This window comes from Schistocerca cancellata, chromosome 9, assembly GCF_023864275.1.
Source record: "Schistocerca cancellata isolate TAMUIC-IGC-003103 chromosome 9, iqSchCanc2.1, whole genome shotgun sequence".
Classification (NCBI taxonomy): Eukaryota; Metazoa; Arthropoda; class Insecta; order Orthoptera; family Acrididae; genus Schistocerca; species Schistocerca cancellata.
This window is the reverse complement of record NC_064634.1, coordinates 78743082-78767068: the sequence shown is the minus strand read 5'-3', so window position 1 is coordinate 78767068 and position 23987 is coordinate 78743082. Positions and strand designations below refer to the sequence as shown.

General features: G+C 42.1%; 1 long non-coding RNA gene across 4 annotated transcripts in view; it reads left to right on the top strand.

The window, feature by feature from the left end:
- LOC126100608 (uncharacterized) overlaps positions 1 to 23987 on the top strand; it is an 807357-nt gene that overhangs the window by 413491 nt on the left and 369879 nt on the right. For all 4 annotated transcript variants that reach the window (XR_007522189.1, XR_007522190.1, XR_007522187.1 and 1 more), the window contains one exon: positions 12592 to 12648. This is a non-coding gene — a long non-coding RNA (uncharacterized LOC126100608). The remainder of the gene's footprint in view (positions 1 to 12591; positions 12649 to 23987) is intronic.

Genomic DNA, 23987 nt, shown 5'->3' with positions numbered 1-23987 from the left:
AATCTGCGTTTTTTTTCATTGCTGTTTATATTAACTGTGTTTTGTGATGCTGCATTGCCTCGTCCCTTGATATATATATCTGAGCTCAGTAGATTTAAGTTAGCTTAAGAGGGGGTAGACTATATAAGAAACTGACTATGGAGAATAGGTAAAGAATGCATTGCGAAGAAAGATTTGGGCCCCAATGATTATTGTACAATCAGAAATAATTATTTTGAAAGAAATATGAATAGAATACAGGAACGAGGTATAGGTAGGATTTTCTTGGAAATAAATGATGAGGTAAGCAATGTGTGAACATATAAATACAGAAAGCATGCTTAGATAGAATTTTTGGTGGAAGCAAAGGTTGAAATAAGACGAACGATCTATGGAATGAAGGGAGATCTCCAAGCAAAATACTGCAGTAAAACAAACCCTGTCCTTTCCTCTTTGCTGCTTTTTCCCAATATGTAATTGTGTGTTGTCCTTTCCATTTGTGTTATCCCACTATGTGTTTGGGTACCCGTGTGTATTTGTGTTTTTCCTGTCTTTATGTATTTAGCTGATGAGAGCTATGTTGTAGAATTTTTCTAATACTCTGTTATTTTCTTTGTAAAGATGCTTAGACTTTATTTATTCTGTTTTGTTTTAATGCTCATGTGTGAAGTTGACGTTTCAAGAGTGATTCTGATCTTTTATGTATGTACTCATGTCATCATTCCTGTAACACTGATGTATATGTTTATTTCTATTGTTTTGTAAAGCCTGCACTACAAATATTATCTGTATTATTATGTTTTTAATGATGTATTTTGTACCTTTGTAATTGTATTCTTATGTTATATAATTGTAATTGACACCAGTTACTCAAATTCAGTAACTTGTAAGCATTCATTTCACTGCACACATTTCTGTTGGTCATAGTATATGGACAATATGTGAGAAGTAGGGACTGATAGTGTTTGCACGTGTGTTAATAATTCAGCAAGGGACTGGATAACAGCATTGCTGGTTCTAAGGACAATTCCCAAAAACTTTGTGAATGCACAAGTGGTGGTTATGGACTTGCTCTATTATCCGCAAGACTCTTCAATGGTGATTGTGCACCTGCACAGTCACAACAGATGGCTGCTGGCCATCTCTACGAGGACTACAGTGGGTCTGCATCTTTGATGGCCCACCAATACAATTATCTCTACAAGGACTACTGTGGGTCTGCATCTCTGGTGGCCCATCAATACCATACTCTCTACCAGGACTGCAGTGGGTCTGCTCAGTGATGACCTACCTACCAATATTCGTCAGAACTTCGAATGACTCTACTGTGGGTTTGCTCCATTGTGGCCCATTACCTGTCAGCATGTCAAGAGTCAGCACTGTCTTTCCGTTGGAAGGACAACACTACTTTTTCAAGACTGCATGGAAATCCACTGCTTCTGTGTGCAATTTCTTTTACTAATGAGACTTTGTGAAAAAAACTGTAATTACTATTATGATGAATGATCAGGACTGTCTTTATGGACTGTGAGAAAATTTTAGCTTTTGACCAACATTGTATCAATAAGTGTGTGCATTGGATATCTTTGTTAGTGCAATTATGAAAAATTTTATCAAATCATTATTGGCCACTGGCCAAAAACATTTGTAAAATTTTTTGTGGGGAGCATGGGGGCTATGTAAGTAGGCTGTTTATGTTTTTTATTGGCAACGTTACGTAGCGCTCTCTATATGAAAATCACTGGCTGTGCTGTGTGCAGTATGTGGCTAGTTTGAATTGTTGTCTGCCATTGTTGATGCGAACAGCGCGTAGCGCTGGGCAGTTGGAGGTGAGCCGCCAGCAGTGGTGGACGTGGGGAGAGAGATGGCGGAGTTTTGATAATTTGTAATACTGGATGTCAATTATGAATATTAAGGTAAATACATTGTTTGTTCTCTATTAATATCTTTCATTTGCTAACCATCCCTATCAGTAGTTAGTGCCTTCAGTAGTTTGAATCTTTTATTTAGCTGGCAGTAGTGGCGCTCGCTGTATTGCAGTAGTTCGAGCAACGAAGATTTTTGTGAGGTAAGTGATTTCTGAAAGGTATAGTTTAATGTTACTCAGGGCCATTCTTTTGCAGGGATTTTTGATAGTCAGATTGCGTTGCGCTAAAATTATTGTGTGTCAGGTTAAGCACAGTCTTGTACAATTGTTCTAAGGGGACGTTTCATATGTAAAATTGTTCTAAGGGGACGTTTCACATTTTATATCCTCTCTACTTCGACCATCATCGGTTATTTTACTCCCTAAATAGCAAAACTCCTTTACTACTTTAAGTGTCTCATTTCCTAATCTAATTCCCTCAGCATCACCCGACTTAATTTGACTACATTCCATTATCCTCGTTTTGCTTTTGTTGATGTTCATCTTATATCCTCCTTTCAAGACACTGTCCATTCCGTTCAACTGCTCTTCCAAGTCCTTTGCTGTCTCTGACAGAATTACAATGTCATCGGCGAACCTCAAAGTCTTTACTTCTTCTCCATGAATTTTAATACCTACTCCGAATTTTTCTTTTGTTTCCTTTACTGCTTGCTCAATATACAGATTGAATAACATCGGGGAGAGGCTACAACCCTGTCTCACTCCTTTCCCCACCACTGCTTCCCTTTCATGCCCCTCCACTCTTATAACTGCCATCTGGTTTCTGTACAAATTGTAAATAGCCTTTCGCTCCCTGTATTTTACCCCTGCCAGTTTCAGAATTTGAAAGAGAGTATTCCAGTCAACATTGTCAAAAGCTTTCTCTAAGTCTACAAATGCTAGAAACGTACGTTCGCCTTTTCTTAATCTTTCTTCCAAGATAAGTCGTAAGGTCAGTATTGCCTCACGTGTTCCAACATTTCTACGGAATCCAAACTGATCTTCCCCGAGGTCGGCTTCTACCAGTTTTTCCATTCGTCTGTAAAGAATTCGCATTAGTATTTTGCAGCTGTGACTTATTAAACTGATAGTTCTGTAACTTTCACATCTGTCAACACCTGCTTTCTTTGGGATTGGAATTATTATATTCTTCTTAAAGTCTGAGGGTATTTCGCCTGTCTCATACATCGTGCTCACCAGATGGTAGAGTTTTGTCATGACTGGCTCTCCCGAGGCCATCAGTAGTTCTAATGGAATGTTGTCTACTCCCGGGGCCTTGTTTTGACTCAGGTCTTTCAGTGCTCTGTCAAACTCTTCACGCAGTATCTTATCTCCCATTTCATCTTCATCTACATCCTCTTCCATTTCCATAATATTGTCCTCAAGTGCATCGCCCTTGTATAAACCTTCTATATACTCCTTCCACCTTTCTGCTTTCCCTTCTTTGCTTAGAACTGGGTTGCCATCTGAGCGCTTGATATTCATACAAGTGGTTCTCTTCTCTCCAAAGGTCTCTTTAATTTTCCTGTAGGCAGTATCTATCTTACCCCTAGTGAGACAAGCCTCTACATCCTTACATTTGTCCTCTAGCCATCCCTGCTTAGCCATTTTGCACTTCCTGTCGATTTCATTTTTGAGACGTTTGTATTCCTTTTTGCCTGCTTCATTTACTGCATTTTTATATTTTCTCCTTTCATCAATTAAATTCAATATTTCTTCTGTTACCCAAGGATTTCTATTAGCCTGCGTCTTTTTACCTACTTGATCGTCTGCTGCCTTCACCACTTCATCCCTCAGAGCTACCCATTCTTCTTCTACTGTATTTTTTCCCCCCATTCCTGTCAATTGTTCCCTAATGCTCTCCCTGAAACTCTCTACAACCTCTGGTTCTTTCAGTTTATCCAGGTCCCATCTCCTTAAATTCCCACCTTTTTGCAATTTCTTCAGTTTCAATCTGCAGTTCATAACCAATAGATTGTGGTCAGAATCTACATCTGCCCCAGGAAATGTCTTACAATTTAAAACCTGGTTCCTAAATCTCTGTCTTACCATTATATAATCTATCTGAAACCTGTCAGTATCTCCAGGCTTCTTCCATGTATACAGCCTCCTTTCATGATTCTTGAACCAAGTGTTAGCTATGATTAAGTTATGCTCTGTGCAAAATTCTACAAGGCGGCTTCCTCTTTCATTCCTTCCCCCCAATCCATATTCACCTACTATGTTTCCTTCTCTCCCTTTTCCTACTGACGAATTCCAGTCACCCATGACTATTAAATTTTCGTCTCCCTTCACTACCTGAATAATTTCTTTTATCTCGTCATACATTTCATCTATTTCTTCATCATCTGCAGAGCTAGTTGGCATATAAACTTGTACTACTGTAGTAGGCATGGGCTTTGTGTCTATCTTGGCCACAATAATGCGTTCACTATGCTGTTTGTAGTAGCTAACCCGCACTCCTATTTTTTTATTCATTATTAAACCTACTCCTGCATTACCCCTATTTGATTTTGTATTTATAACCCTGTAATCACCTGACCAAAAGTCTTGTTCCTCCTGCCACCGAACTTCACTAATTCCCACTATATCTAACTTTAACCGAGACGAATGTGAGACGGAAATTCTGTATCATTATTCACCTTGTACAGGAGAAATTTTCGGCCAGGTTAATTTGTAATGCAACGCCTTCAAAACTATTATTGGCAGTCAGCAATGCCTCACCGTTAGAGAGATTCGTTGCTTCGAAGAAGGACGCCAGGAGGTCTGGGGTAGCTTCCTGTGAGACAGTCGCTGGTCAGGACCAGCCGTGTACTGGTAACCCAACAGATGTGGAGAGCTCCCTCAGCATTCGGTTGTAAGGCGGAGGTAGCTTTTTGTAGTTACGGCCGTTTAGGACGACAACAGGAAATAGGGCGTACTCTGAGAGTCTGCCGTTTTCCTTCTGGGAAAGATTTTTTAAACAGGACCGAACAGGGTCATCCAGTCTCACTTTTTTCTGTGGTGTCCTGGATCAGTCAACATGTAGCGTCCACCTACTCAGTGTCCATCACAGAGGACCTCGCGGTAGTCGCTATATTGGCGGAAGTCTGGCTCGAAATGGCTCTGAGCACGATGGCACTTAACATCTGAGGTCATCAGTCCCCTAGTACTTACAACTACTTAAACCTAACTAACCTAAGGACATCACACACATCCATGCCCGAGGCAGGATTCGAACCTGCGACTGAAGCGCCTAGACTGAAGCGCCTAGAACCGCTCGGCCACACAGGCCGGCAAGTCTGGCTCGAAGGCCTCATGCACTTTCAGAAGCAGTGAGATCCTTTAAAGATCGGGCATGACGTTTACTATTCGCGAGACATAAATGATCTGTGTTTTTCACGCAGCGAGAAGACAACTGCCGGCCGCTTTCTGTACAACAGTAAGATGCTTCGGCTTACAGGGCAGGTGACACAGCACGTACTCACTGTTGCTCCTCGATGGTAGCTTTTCTCTCCCTCGCTTGTCTCAACCCTATAGTGGTTATTGGCTTCCTTGATATTATCTTATAACTTTTATTTATAATAGATGCTCGATCAGATGTGAAACCTGATACTGAGAACTACTGCATTCTTTCCTCCAGATATCAGCCCCTTTCGTTTTTCTGTTTTCTTGTAAATTTTTCACGCACAATACATTTCAGTTATTGCAAATTTGGACACCTTCGACTTTTATAATTTGGATACGGTCTTTCCTGTTCATCTACATCCCCATTATAAGCTTCAACTAACCGATGTTCAAACTGATTGCTCGATTGACGCCTGTAAGGTCGAGCCAGATAACTCGAAGACCACACGCTACGGCATCACCTTCTTTGAGTTCCACTTGTTAATGGAAGTGGTGGACTGGCAAATTGTGGCACCACACAGCGTCTTACACCGCGCCACCTCTCTCTTGGTCTGAATCTGCAGTACGTTAGGGACGAACACCTAGGTAAGTTAGCTGCCAGAGACTGCAGCTGCTAGAGTTCTGCAGAATCCCAACAATTTGGGCATAATTCGGATACGGTCTTTCCTGTTCATCTACATCCCCATTATAAGCTTTAACTAACCGTTCTTCAAGCTGATTGCCCTATTCACGCCTGTAATGTCGAGCCAGATAACTCCAAGACCACACGCTACGGCATCACCTTCTTTGAGTTCCACTTGTTAATGGAAGTGGTGGACTGGCAAATTGTGGCACCACACAGTGTCTTACACCGCGCCACCTCTCTCTCGGTCTGAATCTGCAATACGTTAGGGGCGAACACCTAGGTAGCTGCCGGAGACTGCAGCTGCTAGAGTTCTGCAGACTGCCAACAAAGGCGGGGGCAAGAAATCCATCTGCGAGGGAGAGCTAGAGACTTTACGACTGGCACGCGTTAGTCCTCCGTTCGAGCCCCGGCAGCTGCACCTATTCGCGGAACTCGTCAGCGGGCGCGTGCTCCAGTAACGAGGTGCGGCCGTTCAGTCCAGTCCCAGGACGGGCGGCGGCGATGGCTGCTGGAAGCAGGCAGATGTCTCTGCACAGAGCAAGGCGGCACACTCCAGCCAGACATCTGCCGACCGCGCAGCGCCGCTCGCATTGGGTTAATTAAAAGAGATGCCCCGCCCGATACTGGCGGCGACCGCGCATGCGCAGTACTTCAGCAGCGGAGCTTCCGGTCTCCCGTGTCAAGACCGGCTGTGAACGCCACGGCTCCGCGATTGTTTCCGGTAGTTCCCAACTGCGATCCTTCGCCAAGAAAAAGTCGTCTCTCAATGTGCTGATCAGCCGTTCACCATCTATACTGACATGACTAAAGCCACGGGGTACGTCCCTACATCATGGCGGACCTTCTTTTGCCGGCTTAGTGCAGCATCTCAACGTGGCGTGGACTCAACACGTCTTTGGAAGTTCCCTACAGAAATATTGAGGCATGTTGTCTCTATAGCCGTCCATAATTGCGAAAGAGTTGCAGGTGCAGGATTTGTGCATAACTGACCTCTCGAGTGTGTCCCATAAATTTTCGATGGGTTTCACGTCGGGCGATCTGGGTGGGCAAGCATTCGCTGGAACTGTCCACAATCTTCTTCAAACCAATCGCGAACCATTGCGACCCGGTGTCATCCATAAAAGTTCCACCGTTGTTTGAGAACTTGACTTACATGAATAGCTGAAGTGGTCTCCAAGTAGCCGAACATAATCATTTCCAAGTCAGTGATCGGTTCAACACAGAGGATCCAGTCCGTTCCAGTAAACATAGTCACACCTTTATGGAGCCACCAGCAGGTTGCACAGTTGCTTGTTGACGAGTTGATGACTTCGTGGGGTCTGCGCCAAACTCGACCCCTACCATCAGCTCTCACCAACTGAAATCGGAATTCACCTGACCAGGTCACGGTTTTCCAGTCGTCTAGGATCCAACCGATACGGCCACGGGACCAGGAGAGGCGCTGCAGGCGAAGTCGTGGTGTTAGCAAAGGCACACGCCTCGGTCGTCTGCTGCCATAGCTCTTTAACGCCAAATTTCACCGCACTGTCCTAACGGGTACATTCGTCGTTGATTTCTGAAGTTATTTCATATATTGTTGTCTGTCTGCACTGTCAACTCCACGAAAACGCAGCAGCTATCGGTCGTTAGGTGAACCGTCGGCCACTGCGTTCTCCGTGCTGCGAAGTATTGCCTGAAATTTGGTATTCTCGGCACACTCTCGACACGGTGGATACCGAAATATTGAACTTCCTAACCATTTCCGCAATGGAATGTCCCATGTGTTCAGCTCCAACTTCCATTCCGCGTTCAAAGTCTGTTAATTCCAGTCGTGCGGCCACATCAACGTCGGAAACCTGTTCACATGATTCGTCCAAGTACAAATGACGGCTCCACGAAGGCAGTGCTCTTTTATACCTTGTGTGCGCGATACTACCGACATCCATCTATGTGCATATTGCTATCCCATGACTTTGTATCCTCAGTGTAAACTTCTCGTAAAAATTTTATGGGCTGCAGACCGCGTCAAGAGGTGAAGTTACACAGCAACGCTTCACCTTCTGTTTCAAGTGACCTTCAGAAGTCGGCTCTTACTAACCCCAACCTCGATAAATCAACTTTTTCGATAAATCGAACTCGTTAACCCGCCCCCTTGTAAAACCTCAGTACATAGAATCGATTGCCATGAGAAAATGCCCGAAAACACTATGTAAATTCAAGCATTCTACATTCTACATTTATACTCCGCAAGCCACCCAACGGTGTGTGGCGGAGGGCACTTTACGTGCCACTGTCATTATCTCCCTTTCCTGTTCCAGTCGCGTATGGTTCGCGGGAAGAACGACTGTCTGAAAGCCTCTGTGCGCGCTCTAATCTCTCTAATTTTACATTCGTGATCTCCTCGGGAGGTATAAGTAGGGGGAAGCAATATATTCGATACCTCATCCAGAAACGCACCCTCTCGAAACCTGGCGAGCAAGCTACACCGCGATGCAGAGCGCCTCTCTTGCAGAGTCTGCCACTTGAGTTTGTTAAACATCTCCGTAACGCTATCACGGTTACCAAATAACCCTGTGACGAAACGCGCCGCTCTTCTTTGGATCTTCTCTATCTCCTCCGTCAACCCGATCTGGTACGGATCCCACACTGATGAGCAATACTCAAGTATAGGTCGAACGAGTGTTTTGTAAGCCACCTCCTTTGTTGATGGACTACATTTTCTAAGGACTCTCCCAATGAATCTCAACCTGGTACCCGCCTTACCAACAATTAATTTTATATGATCATTCCACTTCAAATCGTTCCGCACGCATACTCCCAGATATTTTACAGAAGTAACTGCTACCAGTGTTTGTTCCGCTATCATATAATCATACAATAAAGGATCCTTCTTTCTATGTATTCGCAATACATTACATTTGTCTATGTTAAGGGTCAGTTGCCACTCCCTGCACCAAGTGCCTATCCGCTGCAGATCTTCCTGCATTTCGCTACAATTTTCTAATGCTGCAACTTCTCTGTATACTACAGCATCATCCGCGAAAAGCCGCATGGAACTTCCGACACTATCTACTAGGTCATTTATATATATTGTGAAAAGCAATGGTCCCATAACACTCCCCTGTGGCACGCCAGAGGTTACTTTAACGTCTGTAGATGTCTCTCCATTGAGAACAACATGCTGTGTTCTGTTTGCTAAAAACTCTTCAATCCAGCCACACAGCTGGTCTGATATTCCGTAGGCTCTTACTTTGTTTATCAGACGACAGTGCGGAACTGTATCGAACGCCTTCCGGAAGTCAAGGAAAATGGCATCTACCTGGGAGCCTGTATCTAATATTTTCTGGGTTTCATGAACAAATAATGCGAGTTGGGTTTCACACGATCGCTGTTTCCGGAATCCATGTTGATTCCTACATAGTAGATTCTGAGTTTCCAAAAACGACATGATACTCGAGCAAAAGACATGTTCTAAAATTCTACAACAGATCGACGTCAGAGAGATAGGTCTATAGTTTTGCGCATCTGCTCGACGACCCTTCTTGAAGACTGGGACTACCTGTGCTCTTTTCCAATCATTTGGAACCTTCTGTTCCTCTAGAGACTTGCGGTACACGGCTGTTAGAAGGGGGGCAAGTTCTTTCGCGTACTCTGTGGATTTTTAACAGGCCGCCGTGGCCGATAGGTTCTAGGCGCTTCAGTCCGGAACCGCGCTGCTGCTACGGTCGCAGGTTCGAATCCTGCCTCGGTCTTGGATGTGTGTGATGTCCTTAGGTTACTTAGGTTTAAGTAGTTCTAGGTCTAGGAGATTGATGACCTCAGACGTTAAGTCCTATTGTGCTTTAGAGCCATTTGAACCATTTGATATTTAACACTTGGTAATTTAACTGTTTCGTCAGTTGTTTGGATAACTGTTACGTCAGTCAGCTCCTTACGTGGCTCCTTTGTTTACTAAACAGGGCATAACCTACTACAGTACGTTAATGAACTGTAAAAATGTTTTCAAAGAAGCACACGTGTTAGATTCTCCAAACATTTCGGATTCCGTCACCCACGCTGTTGACAGTCCTGAAGCAGAAATATCTTACTGCTGAAAGTGCATATACGGATGGAGGATGCGGACGCGGTAAGGTGAGTTCCCGCGTTTTGAAGGATGCTTAAAGAAAGCGCTAAGTCTTTCGCTATTAGTCTACGCACTGAAGCTTTCGCCGCTAATGAGGGTCGCTCACTAACTTGAAAGAAAGACACAACATCGTTTTCGAGAAGATTTGTGGTGAAATTTTTTCTTGGTAAAATTAACTAGGACGCGTGCTTGCTAATTAAGATACAGGCGCTATCTTAAATACTGGCGTAACGAAATTTTTTTAAGTTTCTTCCCAAAGGAACTCTGATTTTACGGACTGGAAATGTCATAGATAAAAAGGTAGCAAAGAACGCAGATTCTTGTAGTGAACATGGACGGGCCTCAGCGACTAAAACTTCTTTTGATAGCGAAATTTCCTAATCGCAGATGTTACAATGGTATCAAATCCTTTTTGTGTTTTTTCGGCTCCAGAAGAAAAGCCGTGTATGACAAAAGAGTATTGTTCAGTGAGCAGTGGTTGAGGCTTGACAAAGACATGAAAATACAGTAGCAAAAAATTCTAGTGTTTCTGGACAATAGCGCTGTTCAAAACAACACACCGCTTGCGAATACCACTACGAAATCAAAAACGCTTGACAGGGAAATATTCAGAATTTTAAAACTTTAACGCAAGTAAGATGTGACGTTGGTGTTGCATAGCTTTTAAAGTGGTCAGATGCCCAACGTAAAAGTTCGGACAACGATATGTAGAGCTGACAGTGCGTGGAAAACTGTTACATCGACGATGATTTCGTAGTCTTTCAAGAACTGCGGATTCACCAAGGAGCCGCTGAATCAGCAACAACGATCGGACTGAGGAGAAAGGCACTCTGCTTTCCATGATGCGCAGGGCCTTCTTCCTGACTAAAAAGAGAATATGACATTTGATGACTTCGTACATTTTGACGAACGACTGGAAATCTGCGGTTCCCTGTCTGACGTTGATATTACGGCTGTTCTAGGTGGCAAGAATGAAGGCGATGACGAAGAACAAGGAGAGGCAGAGCTGATTCAGTCTGTTATTGTAAGAGTGGTAAAGTCATCACTGCAAACATTGTGCATGTACAAGCTTAGAACGTAAGTAGACGATGGTGTATTTTCGGCTTTGGTTACAATAGATAACACGCTTCACCAAGCACCCTGTAGGACAGTGAAGCAGAAAAATTTATTTATTTATGTTAATATTGGTTGAGCTCAGTGGTTGTAGATGGAAACTGCTTGAAGACACACAGAGACAAGACACTTTTGTGCAGCTACACGAAAGTAGCTGTTTGATTTCTTCACGTAACGCGAAGGAGATAAAGATCACCGGAGTTTATTGCATATTTTCGAAAATTTGTACATGTCTTTGGTTTTGAATGTTAAAATAAAAAATTAATAAAACTCGTAAAAAATACTCACGACATTTTGATTTCTGGTTCTTACTTTTTTCCGTTAGTAAAGATGTTAGGGAGACTACATTAATATTTTAAGCTGTTTTTGCAATTGATAACTTGACTTAAACTTTTGCGACGCTACAGCCTGAGCAAACACCACCGCTACATTTGCTACATTAACAGTGGGACGGCATATCCTGCCGTCATCTTTAGGTGATAACCTGTAGAATTCAGAGCGTGTTGCGTCTCGATCACTTGTGTGTGTTATAGAAGCACCACACAGTTTTACCGAGCGAGGTGGCGCAGTGGCTAGCACACTGGACTCGCATTCGGGAGGACGACGGTTCAATCCCGCGCCCGGCCATCCTGATTTAGGTTTTCCGTGATTTCCCTAAATAGCTCCAGGAAAATGCCAGGATGGTTCCTTTGAAAGGGCACGGCCGACTTCCTTCCCCGTCCTCCCCTAAACTGATGAGACCGATGACCTCGCTGTCTGGTCTCCTCCCCGAAACAATCCCAACCCCAACCACACAGTTTTCCTGTCAGATTTCTACCTTGGCTTAGTGATGGTTGAGATGGTGGTTTTTATTGATCTGAATGACTGCATGTATCACTGATGTTTGTAATATGCTATAGCCTGAATTGTTTGGTGAGCGTGGAGATGTCTCTCTTATGTGAAACATCCGAGTATTATGTCCCTAACTGATGAACCAGTTGGTGAATTTAAGTGGAAGCCTACTCATAGAGGTTTTCAGACTACTACTTAATGTAGGTAAAGATGGATCATTCGCCTGGGAGATCACTAGTGTGTGTGTGTGTGTGTGTGTGTGTGTGTGTGTTTGGCGAAGGATCCTGTTCTGCAGTGTTTGTAATTTGTTTAGATGTGTGCTTGCTGCCCTTGGACCACACCTTCGAGCCACACAGAATCGTCTTATAGAGTCTTCGATTTGTCTGTGTTGATAGACTACCCCCCCCTCCCCCCCCCATTAAGGAGCGGATGCATCAATAGTGAGCAGTGCAACCATTACATCGGGCCCTATTTAACTGTTTAGCGAATGTTAGGCGGCTATCCAACTGAAGGCTTAGATAAGGTAGCTGCTCCACCGTAAATTTCCATCGGCTACATAAATCTGACGATATGGAGGAGGGTTAATTTATTTGTGAACGCTATTGCGATGCTTTTGTCTGAATTATTTTTTATATTTTCATTTTCCAGACATTGCACCAATTGGCGCACGCGTCCAGATGTTCCTGCCGTGTCCTAGCTATAAAGGTAAGTGTGCAGCTGCTTCTATATACTGCAGTGTTATCTTCATGCATTGAAAATTTCATTAATTGCCAACAACAAATTGGCGGCATCTAAAAGAATACTGCATCCTCACCGAGAACGGTTTACTCCTGCTGATAACGAGTCCTGGGGTGTCTAACTGGGACAGTTTATGAATTAAGCCAGTATACCAGACTCTGTCGAATGTTTTAACGGTGTCGAGAAAGACTGATCCTGTGCTATTTTCCCCATCTCTCACCCTGTAAATGTTTTCCGCTGGACGTAGGAATTCGTGGATAGTGTTTTGTTCTGCAGTGGCGGACTAAGGGCGGGCGGATAGGACAGCTGACCCCGGGCCTCTGGTCCTGGGAGGGAGGCAGTTTTAATCAAATCCCAAACAAGACCAAAGTATGAGCAGTAAATCACAAGGAGTTTGGAGCTCGAGGTTCCATACCTGTGCAAAGTATAAACATAAGTACCAATTTATCTATTATTAGGCCGTGGCAATTATCAATGAGTGTATTCACAAATTTTAGATCTTTTTTAATAGGTCGCATGAAACTTTATAACTATTGAGTGCTAGACGCAATTATTCTGCATGAAATGATTTCTGATACCTAAATCAGTCCTAAAGCTCTGGTCAGTCTGTAATCACAGTACATCAACTGGCGTTTTAATAGTCAATAATAGGTGTAAATTATGCTGTATTTCCGCAGCAAAGAAGTGTGTCAAAGTTACGTAAATCTCTTGTTCATTTATGTAATAAAGTGGGCTAATATTTCATGTGTTCTGATTTGATGTGCTGCCTCACCGAGCAACCAAAGAACCAGCAGTTGTGGCTTGATAAAAGTAGTTTGTCCTGGTCACAACAAGTCATATACGTGGTAATGAGTCAGAGTGGTATCATTAATTATAAACTGAAAGATTATGTAGGCTATACGTCTGGCAGAAACGTCCAAATTGTTATCGGTTCCACGTGGAAGCCTACGATAACTTTTATTTCTCGCAGCACATGTTCCTTATCAAACACGTACGTTTCTACCAAATTTTCCAGTGCAACAGCCAGATCGTCCTCGGAAGCTCCAAGCATAGATTTTGTTTCAACAATTTGGAACATTTTGGTGATTTCCTCTATGGCCGTGTATCGTTGTGAAAATTCTTGTATAAACTAGTCTATGCATTCAAATATTGATCGATGAACTACTTCTAGAATCGATAATCTAACGTCATGAGCTAGTTCACCTGACATGTTTTACTTACCCTCCTTCTTCGTTCGTCGGTCAATGTTATTGTGCATATCATTGTATTTTTCAGTGTCAAAAGTAACGACATTGTCTATAATTGTAGTTCGTTTGGTCACTAAAGGCTCATTCACGGTTTTTAATTTGGCGAGGCCTTTATCCGAAGTCATTTTTGCTGGCTGTAGATATTGTTAAATTCAATTTACTTGCTCCAATTTACTCTCTCTTATCGTGTGCCAAAAACAGAAATAAAAAATGTGAAATCACATAAATCTGGAAGGATTGAGCTCGCTGTATATCTAGTATTAATGTTTGCTTATCTCCCAAAGCGTTCACAGTTGTTTCCACATTTTCTTTTATAACTATTTGAATTGTAATGAGGACTCCAACGAGTATCATACACCCGTTACAAATTTTTTCATCTTTTCCTACAAGTAATTTCTACTTTTATGTGGAAGACGAGAAGAATGAATAGCCTGTAACTTCTTTACAGTCTAAAAACAGGTGCGCTAGAGGGAACACATGAGAACGTATCAGCTCTACAACGATTGAAGAAATTGTTAGCTCAGCGGCTGAACACAGATTTTGGACTGACTTCTTGAGTTATTATTTGTACTCCTCTAGGTACACCTGATAATGACAAAGTACTGTCGTAACCATGAACCATGGACAACGCAGTATCCGTCCCATCTTTTTCCAGCTGATGTTGAATATCTTTTGACATATCCTATGCAGTCTTTACTGACATAAGAAAGAGGAACCTAAGAAGGTTTCTCGAACTTCCACAATGTTGTCTCCCATATGTATCTAATTACATACTTATTAAGTCTGTTCTGCTTTCACCGGAAGTGCAGCCAAACATTATTCCGCATTACGTAGCCTTGTTCATGTCTGCAATGATTTTTTCCTTACATTTTCACGTAGAATAAAAATAAATTGATTTTGTATCCTTTTGAGGAATAAGAAGGTTCTCTCTTTGATCCAACACTGTACTTCTCAAATTTTAAACAATGCTCTTTCGATACTGGATCATATTTCGCCATCAATTGTTTTCCGATGAAACAATAGGCGATGAAAAATGTTTCTCCATTTCTTGGTCTCGTCATTAACAATCCTCTGATTAACTTTGGCAACGGTCTCATTATGTTTAAAGCCCATCGAGTTTTCCGTGTTTCTAAATGGGATGGAGTTTCGGGCGATGAGTCACGCTTTGAGATCTTCGGATTCAACTTCCAAAAGTGATAGAGGACAGAAATAAATTAGTTTTTGCTGGTATCGCCCTAAGAGCCAAATAATCGGTAGAAGAAAACGGTACAGTTTCTTTGTTGATGGTGAATATAGCATCCATTTCCATAAATACTTAGCCTCGTTCAAATGTGGGTAAAACCACGACGAAGTTAAACAACGATGTGTTCCTTTACTGTGTTCAGTTGTTCTTTCTACAGATCCAAAAGGTCTCTTCTTGTTCTGATATATGCCATTCTTCTTATCAGTTATCACAATTCTGATATCCTCTGGCACAGGTACTGAATGAAGAGGAATCTAAGTTGGATGCATCAGAAATATGTTCATTCGCAGTAATTTCAATCAATACTCTCTTTGTCAACTTTTTCTTTACTGTCATTTACGTCACAATCTTCATTGAAATCACATGCAGTAAGCTTTTCACCTGTGTTTATAGTCTCAACTTCAATAAATCTGTAAGCCGGAGTAATATTCCTTCGCCATCTTTACTTCCTCCATGAGCGGAGGTATTTGGATAAAGATCCAGAGAGTGCTTTAGCCTCTTCAGTCTTTGCTTTTCTTAGCTTTTTTTCTGAAACCCAGATGGATGAATCGCAAGATTATTTTGGAGAAAGATAATGGTCTGCACGTTCATTAATAGTAATTTTTTTCTTTCCATGTAGCCTGTAGGCTCGTAGTAGAGAGTAAATAGGTGCCATCATGATCATGAAAACATGGCCATTTTCAAATTGACGTTGTGTATAGCGTTTATATTGCGACTGATCATGAAAACAATTTTTGCATGGATAGAAAGATCATTTTAATTTTACTATTTGATAAATCATTATTTGTTAAACATCATGATTCTACAATTTGTAACACATTACGATGTTACAACAAGCGCTGTGTGCTGTAAAACAGTGTAAAGTAAGAATCTAATGTTTGCAAAGGATTATAGTTCTTTTAAGTGTTCATGTATATCTGATACTGACAGTATATACTAGAAAATTTCGAGATAATAATAACCTACGCAGGTTCTAACCTTTTTGGGCTCTACTTAGATGCCAGATAATACAGTCACTGCTCAAACGCTCTTAACACGCCTCAACAAAAATAAAAGAAAAAATTACATTAATTAAGTAGTATACCTAATCGATCTTAAGAAAAATGCAATGAAATGAAATCAACACGAAACTCAAGATATTCTAGAGGCGCATCGGCGAACAAACTGCTTGGGTTTTCAGCGTTCTGTCGGGTATTCCCCATGAGTTTAAAATAGAAGTGGAAGGGAAGTTACGCAGCGGCTGCAATTTTCATTTGGTCTCCTAACAAGTTATGACATAATTTTACGACAATAAGGTTCAGACTGATTGTCCTCGTTGCTGTTCTGTAATAAATATGTTGCCTCGTTTACGAAAGAAATCGTCACATAATTTCTCTGCTGTTCGGACCCATTATGTGTGTTTCGCGTCGAAGCAGTCATAGAGTGAACGGGGTGCGCCTCTTTAATGCGCTGACTGCTACTAGATAAAGATTTATGTAATACTGAATTTGCTCAACAGAGTAAAAGTTACAGAACAGTTTTCTACTGTTAGTTCTGGCGTATAACGCGTGCATGACTCTAGTGTTGACCTTGTTGTCAACAGTTGGTGAAGAACTTTACTTAAAACGACATGGTTCTACACTATGTGATCAAAAGTATCTGGACACCCCCAGAAACATACGTTTGTAGTATTAGGTGCATTGTGCTGCCACCTACTGCAAGGAACTCCATATCAGTGACCTCAGTAGTCACTAGACATCGTGAGAGAGCAGAATGGAGCGCTCCGCGGAACTCACGGACTTCGAACGTGGTCAGGTGAATGGGTGTCACTTGTGTCATACGTCTGTACGCAAGATTTCCACACACCTAAAACTCCATAGGCCCACTGTTTCCGATGTAATAATGAAGTGGAAACGTGAAAGGACACGTACAGCACAGGCCGACATCGTCTGTTGACTGACAGAGACCGCCAACAGTCTAATGTCCTAATGTGTAATAGGCAGACATCTGTTCACACAATCAGACAGGAATTACAAACTGCATCAGGATCCACTGCAAGTGCTATGAAGGTTAGGCGGGAGGTGTGAAAACTTGGGTTTCATGGTCGAGCGGCCGCTCATAAGCCACACCTCATGCAGGTAAATACCAGACGACGCCTCGCTTGGTGTAAGGAGCGTAAACATTGGACGATTGAACAGCAGAAAAACCTTGTGTGGAGGGACGAATCACGGTACACAATGTGGTGATCCGATGGAGGGGTGTGGGTATGGCGAGTGCCCGGTGAATGTCATCTGCCAGCTTGTGTAGTGCCAAGAGTAAAATTCGGAGGCGGTGGTGTTGTGGTGTGGTCGTGTTTCTCGTGGAGGGGGCTTGCACCCCTTGTTGTTTTGCGTGGCACTGTAACAGAACAGGCCTACATTAATGTTTTAAGCACCTTCTTGCTTACCACTGTTGAAGAGCAATTCGGGGATGACGATTGAATCTTTCAACACGATCGAGCACCTGTTCATAATGCACGGCCTTTGGCGGAGTGGTTACACGACAATAACATTCCTGTAATGGACTTACCTGGACAGAGACCTGACCTGCATCCTATAGAACACGTTTGGGATGTTTTGGAACGGCGACTTCGTGCTAGGCCTCACCGACCGACATCGATGCCTCTCCTCAGTGCAGCACTCCGTGGGCCAACACCATATTGAATTCCAGCATTACCGTTGGAGGGCGCCACGAACTTGTAAGTCACTTTCAACCAGGTGTCTGGATACTTTTGATCATACAGTGTTGAATTTTCATATTTATAAAATAAGCTAAATAATAATTATGTATAACCACTGATAAAGTAATTTTTAGAATGTAATACTTTAGTTAAAAGAATTAATAAATCACTGGTAGGCTCTCCACTGCACTTACGCGCGTATATTTAAGCTGCACATATAGTATATGTGTGTAGTGCATCAAGAAATTTACGACGAGCTTGCACCAGGAAATATAAGGTATCGTAGGCATCTACGTGCAACCAATAGAAATGTGCATGTTTCTGCAAGCTGGACAGCCAACAAAATCTTTCAATTTATAATTAAATGGGACCACTCTAACTCATTACCGTGTATATCAGCTTTTGTGACCAGGCGAAAGTATCTCCATCCAGCCACAACTGTGGGTTCTTTGATTGCTCGGTGAGGCGGCACATCAAACTATAACACATGAAATATTGGTGCACTTTATCACATAAATGAGTAAAAGAAGAATTACTTTAATCTGACACAGGTCTCTGCCACGGGAATAGTTGATAATATACTCGTGTTATTGACTATTGAAGCATCACTTGAGGCACAGATTAACAAACTGTTCTCTTGCAATACAGTGTTCCACATTTAAATGAACAAGTCCACCAGAAACTTTAACCATTACGTTGGTCAAAGCTGGGGTCAGCTGAAGGGGTCTTCAGGTGAGGTCACGATCTGTGGCAGAGCCCTTGGTAGTTTAGCGCTATAACGACCACAGTGTGAGGGCGCTGTTATGTTGAGAGGGCTGTTTTCAGGATCATCTCCCATATGTCACTGCCTATTGCAGCGAGCCCTCACTCATGTCTGTGATACTGATTAGCATTGCCAACATGGGTGTGGCAACGCAGTCTTATCTTCTATCTATGATGAATTGAGAACAACGGGCCAGTCTATCGACTTTGTCAACTGAAAGAAAAATTTCAAATGAATTACATTTGAACGAACTTATTGAGAATTTCAGTAAAATAAAGGCACGAAAACATGGACATTAATAATATCAGTAATAACTACCATGTCGTGTTCATGTTACGAAACTAACTTATACTATAACGGTACAAGCTTTGTTTCCAGTCACATAACGATAACATTCTTATTGTATTCTTTATTATTTTTTTCACTTTACCTGGTAGCTGCTGCGCTAAATGCTGATCCGTATTATAACTTTCCGACTTGTAGATTTTATATATTAACGTGTGTATATTATTTAGAGTACCCATATTATAAATACTTGACTTTTTTCAGCTACTACATCTGTATTATTGATTTTTTACAAAACGTACTCTAGTAATACATTAATTTCCAAGCACACCGGAGGCCTCTTTTTAGTTTCGCCGTCCCAGGCCTCCGACGGGTTTAGTCCGCCGCTAGTGCTCTGTAAGGAAGCCAAATTGCTGATGAGTGATTTTGTTGTTATCTTGCAAGGCTTTGGCGAAGGGTCTGTGCATAAAACACTCCAGTACGACACTTCCCCAGCAGGTTGGTAGTATGGCATAGGGGCTTCAGACTGGGATATTTGGGAGGCGTTACCAGTTCCAGCATTTGCTGAAACCGAGAAGAACCTTCAATACTTGACGAAACCAAGATACAACAGGTATTTTTAGTTTATTTATGTCCATCCCAGACAAATATTGTGAAAGAGTGGTTTATGTATCAGTACGGCGCTGTTGATCAACGTTGTACAGATAAGTGATTTTTTAATTTATTTTTCTTTCATTACCGCTGTAGATAGAGTGAGCTTTTCAAGTTTTGACCCATTGAAGAGAAATGTTCTTTTCATCCTATTCCAGGTGAGCTGGTAGTGCAACAGGGTTTTTGGGAGGGTATTTTAAGTCCCAGAATTTGCCTTGCAAACTACGGAAACTTCTGAAAACCTTGCTCGGAAACAGGTGATGAAAAGTATTTTCTGTTGATTTTTTAATCGTAATGCGCAAGACGAAACTTTGAATACCTAATGTGTGTATGTGTGACTGTGAGACAGTACAATCGTTCGTCAAAGTTACAACTGTCATGTTATAAATAAACTGAATGGCTGAAAATGTGAGTTTTATCAATCAAAACATCATAATGCACATCAGAACACGGACAATCTATCAACATTACAACGTTCTCAAACTCTAAGATACGTTTTGGACACCAAGAAACTCTTCTTTAGAAATTGCCACGGATTCCAAAAGTCCCGATCATGTGAAACTGGGCTTGCTGTATTTGTGCACACCATCAAGAGAACTGTACCAGGCAGAATCCAGATCAATAGTGTGTTTCATTACTTCTGCAAACCATTCAATGTGGTATCACAGAGTCATCACAGAACAAAATTCAAGCGAACGGAATCCTGCAATAGGCATGTGACTGTGCTGAAGACTTCTTAGTTAAGTGAAGTCAGTTAGTTTTTCATAATGGGCAAAATGACACTGTCAAAAGTGATATCACATCTGATGAGCCACAAAATAATGTGTCGTGGCTACAGTATGTGTAAAAGATCTGCCAGATAACTATTGTATCACTCCGTGGTTGCTCACAGACGACACAGTTTTACTCAGAGACAGCACGACGTTAGAAAGCTGTTTTGAAATGCAGAACGACTTGAAAACCAAGAGCGCTTGTTGTTAATATTGGCAGTTTACCCTCATCATAAACAGTCAGAAAGTAAAGTACCTAAGAAGACTTGCCTATATGGTCGGTGGTGAGCCCTAAAATCTGTCATAGCTACCAAGTACGCCGGAGTTCTTGTTACTATTACTTTCTTGGAAATGTGGTCCGTCTACACAACTAAACAAACTGACGATACCTACATTATCTGGAAGGAAACGACCACGTAGATGCAGTAGTGGAGATTGGAACTGGCATACCGAGAGTTTTCCGTCGAATCCCAAAGAAGATTAATTTACTCATGACGATTGCTACAGAAGACTAATTCACAAACGTCGAATCCTAAGAAAGAGTAATTCACCCATGACAAATCCTAAGTAAGAGTCACTTATCGACTAATCCTAAGGTAGAGTAATTACCCCATGACGAACCCGAGAGAAGAATAATTCACCAACTACTAATACTAAGGAAGAGTAAATCACCTATGACGGATCCTAGGGAGGAGTATTTGACGCACGACGAATCCTAAGGTATTTAAGGAATTCTTGTATTCTACACCGAGAAAAAAAATTTCCATACTCAAAATATCGGAAGAAATCGAAATTTACGTTAACGAAAAAAAAAGAGGCATGAACACATTAAATCAGGGATGTCCAACCCACGGCCAGCGGGCCACATGAGGCTCAAAACAAGTATCAATGCGGCCCAATGAGTGAGTGAGCATCTGTCATACGACCGCAAAAGAACATTCTATGCAATTCCGTTTATGTAAAGTTATAATAAATTGAATATTTTCAATTCGAAACTCCCGCCACACTATGCAGTTCTCTCATTGGTCCATCCCGTTCCTAACATTGCCACCCGTGCTATACGTGAACCCCAGTGTCTCGTTCTTATAACGGGGTAAAACTTCAGACGCGCTGGTGTGTTATCTTACGGCTACCTCAATTGCAATTCCGAAACTAGAGATTTAGAGAGGTATAATGAAATAAATTTATAGAACTACAAAGAAATTCTGTATTATTTATTTACATTTGTGGAATTGAATCATCGCCAATTCCAGGAATTCTTCATTAGTCTGGACGCTGAGTATGGTGATATCGTGTATTTTACAGAAGTAAGGGGGCTCAGGTTTTATACCATAATTAATTAAGTGAAATCGTTCATGATACCAAAAGCAAAATCGGTGCCAAAACCTGACGGTGCCAACTGCGTGGCAGGTTCAGCATTTTTGATAGATGTGACAGTCCATTTAGTTGACTTAAGCAGGCATCTTCAAGATAGAAAACTAGTAATCAGTTCCATGTTTCAACAATAAACGCGTTTCAAATGCAACTGAAATTATGGCGAGCACAAATAAATTCAAACAATTTTTTTTCATTTGAAGACGTTGGCCCTACATAATTCTAAAGAAGGGACGAAATACGCAGCCATAATTATTAATTTTGTGCAAGAATTAGACACTCGTTTTCTGGATATTCCAAATCCTTCAAGAGCTTTCCTATAAAAAATTCGGAGCATTACTTTTCAGCACGGCCTCGTACTTTCAGAGTCATCGTATTTCAATCCCATCTTCGCACTACTATCTACTTTCTTACATTTTTATTCATGTTATCTTACATTTTTATATGTTAAACTTTCAAGCTTATTTCAGACCGATTAAACTTTCACACAAGCTCGTGCATTATAAGTCATCACATTACGCTCCGCGGTTGCGATATGATACACAGATTTTCATATAATACATTTATTATCCGATTATAAAAATACCTCCTTCGAGCCAATTTTAAATTGATTCTACGCTTTTTCACTTTAACATTATTATATGTTTACATTGTCTTGTCACGTGTAAAACGAAGTGATCTATGATTTATATTAAATAAAAATAAAAATATTAAAATAACAATTTTGTAAATGCAGTAATATGCTATACTTTAGAGATGTAGGAAAATCACTTCTAGTAAATACATACGCCCTGTTCTGCTTCTTTTGTATGTTGACCACCCACCTATGTGCCACTGCTCTATCTGTTGTGTAACTTTTTCGCTTTCTCAGACACGGAGTAAGTTGTCTTTTTTGTGTAAAGTTATTTATAAGCATTTTGGTATATTTTTACTTTTTAGGCGTTTGACGGTCGTATAGTGGAAACTTGTCATTGATTTCAATAAAGTAATATAGTGCAATCAGTTACGAAGTTCACCTGTGTCCTCGGCAATTTCGTGTGGCGTCATTTCGCGTTGGTGCAATATGATCAAAGTGACAAACGCCACCGATATGATCTAAGCCGTAGTTGGTCGCTACGAGGATTGCCCAGAAAGTGATGCACAACATTTTTTCTTCAACAATTCTTTATTGAACATAATGAGAATTACAAGCACGAAAGAATGGTGTTCTATCTACACACCCTACTTTTCCACGTAATCTCCATCCCGTTCTGTGGCCTTCCTTCAGCGCGAAACAAGAGCGTGTGTGTCCTGTCGGTACCAATCCCTGTCCTACTGTCACCGTGTGGAGCACCTCCTCATCGTCCTCAAAATGTCTTCTACGAATGGCATTCTTTAATGACCCAAACAAGTGGAAGTCCGAGGGGGCTAGGTCAGGTGTGTCAGGTGTGACAGCCGTGGATGGGCTCCCCGACCGATGCCTTTTGATGACCTCACCTTCCGTGCCCAGCGACTAACTGCATTTCTGTCGACAGCGGATGCTCCATAGACTTTGCACGAGCGTTTATGAATGTTCCCCATAGTTTCTTTCTCTGCAGTGAGAAATTAAATGACGGCACATTGCTCGTAACGTAAGTCACCTGCAGACGCCATTTTGAAGCTGTCCTGCATCTACGCTATCTGTCGAAAGTGGCGGAAACTTGGTGCGCTCACTCAAGAGACTTCAGATAATACGTACGCAACGTTTCGCATTCGTAGCATTGTTTTCGGCTAAGAAAAGAGTGCATTTATCTCTGGGCAACCCTTTATCTGAACGAATCACGCAATACATGGCTGCTTTAGAAAATCCTCTAAACAAAACTACTCCTCATATCAGGTTGATACCTGACTGCGCAACACGTGGGAAAAACGTCACTGCCATTACCGCTATCTCCACGTCAGACTGAGATGTTTTCAGCGTGCTCTTACCCTTGCAGTTTGAATAAATTCTACTACTTAAAACTTTGTGGACACCCACTGAAACGGCCAGTATTTTCGATTTCCACAGCACAGTAACAGCGATACTGAGCGCTAAGCGGGTCCACCTGCCGCGGGTGTCGCCCCCGCGCGCCGCACATACCAGACATGGCGGGAGTCCCACGGAGCCGCATACAGCGTCCGGTGGACAAGGCGCAGCCGATAGCGCCTGGCCCGGTCAGCGCCGCTCACCAGTTTGTTATCAGCGTCGGCCGCCGTCCGCCACGGCGTCGTTTTACAGCCGCCGCGGGCGCAGCCCATCGGCGGAGCACGCAAATTG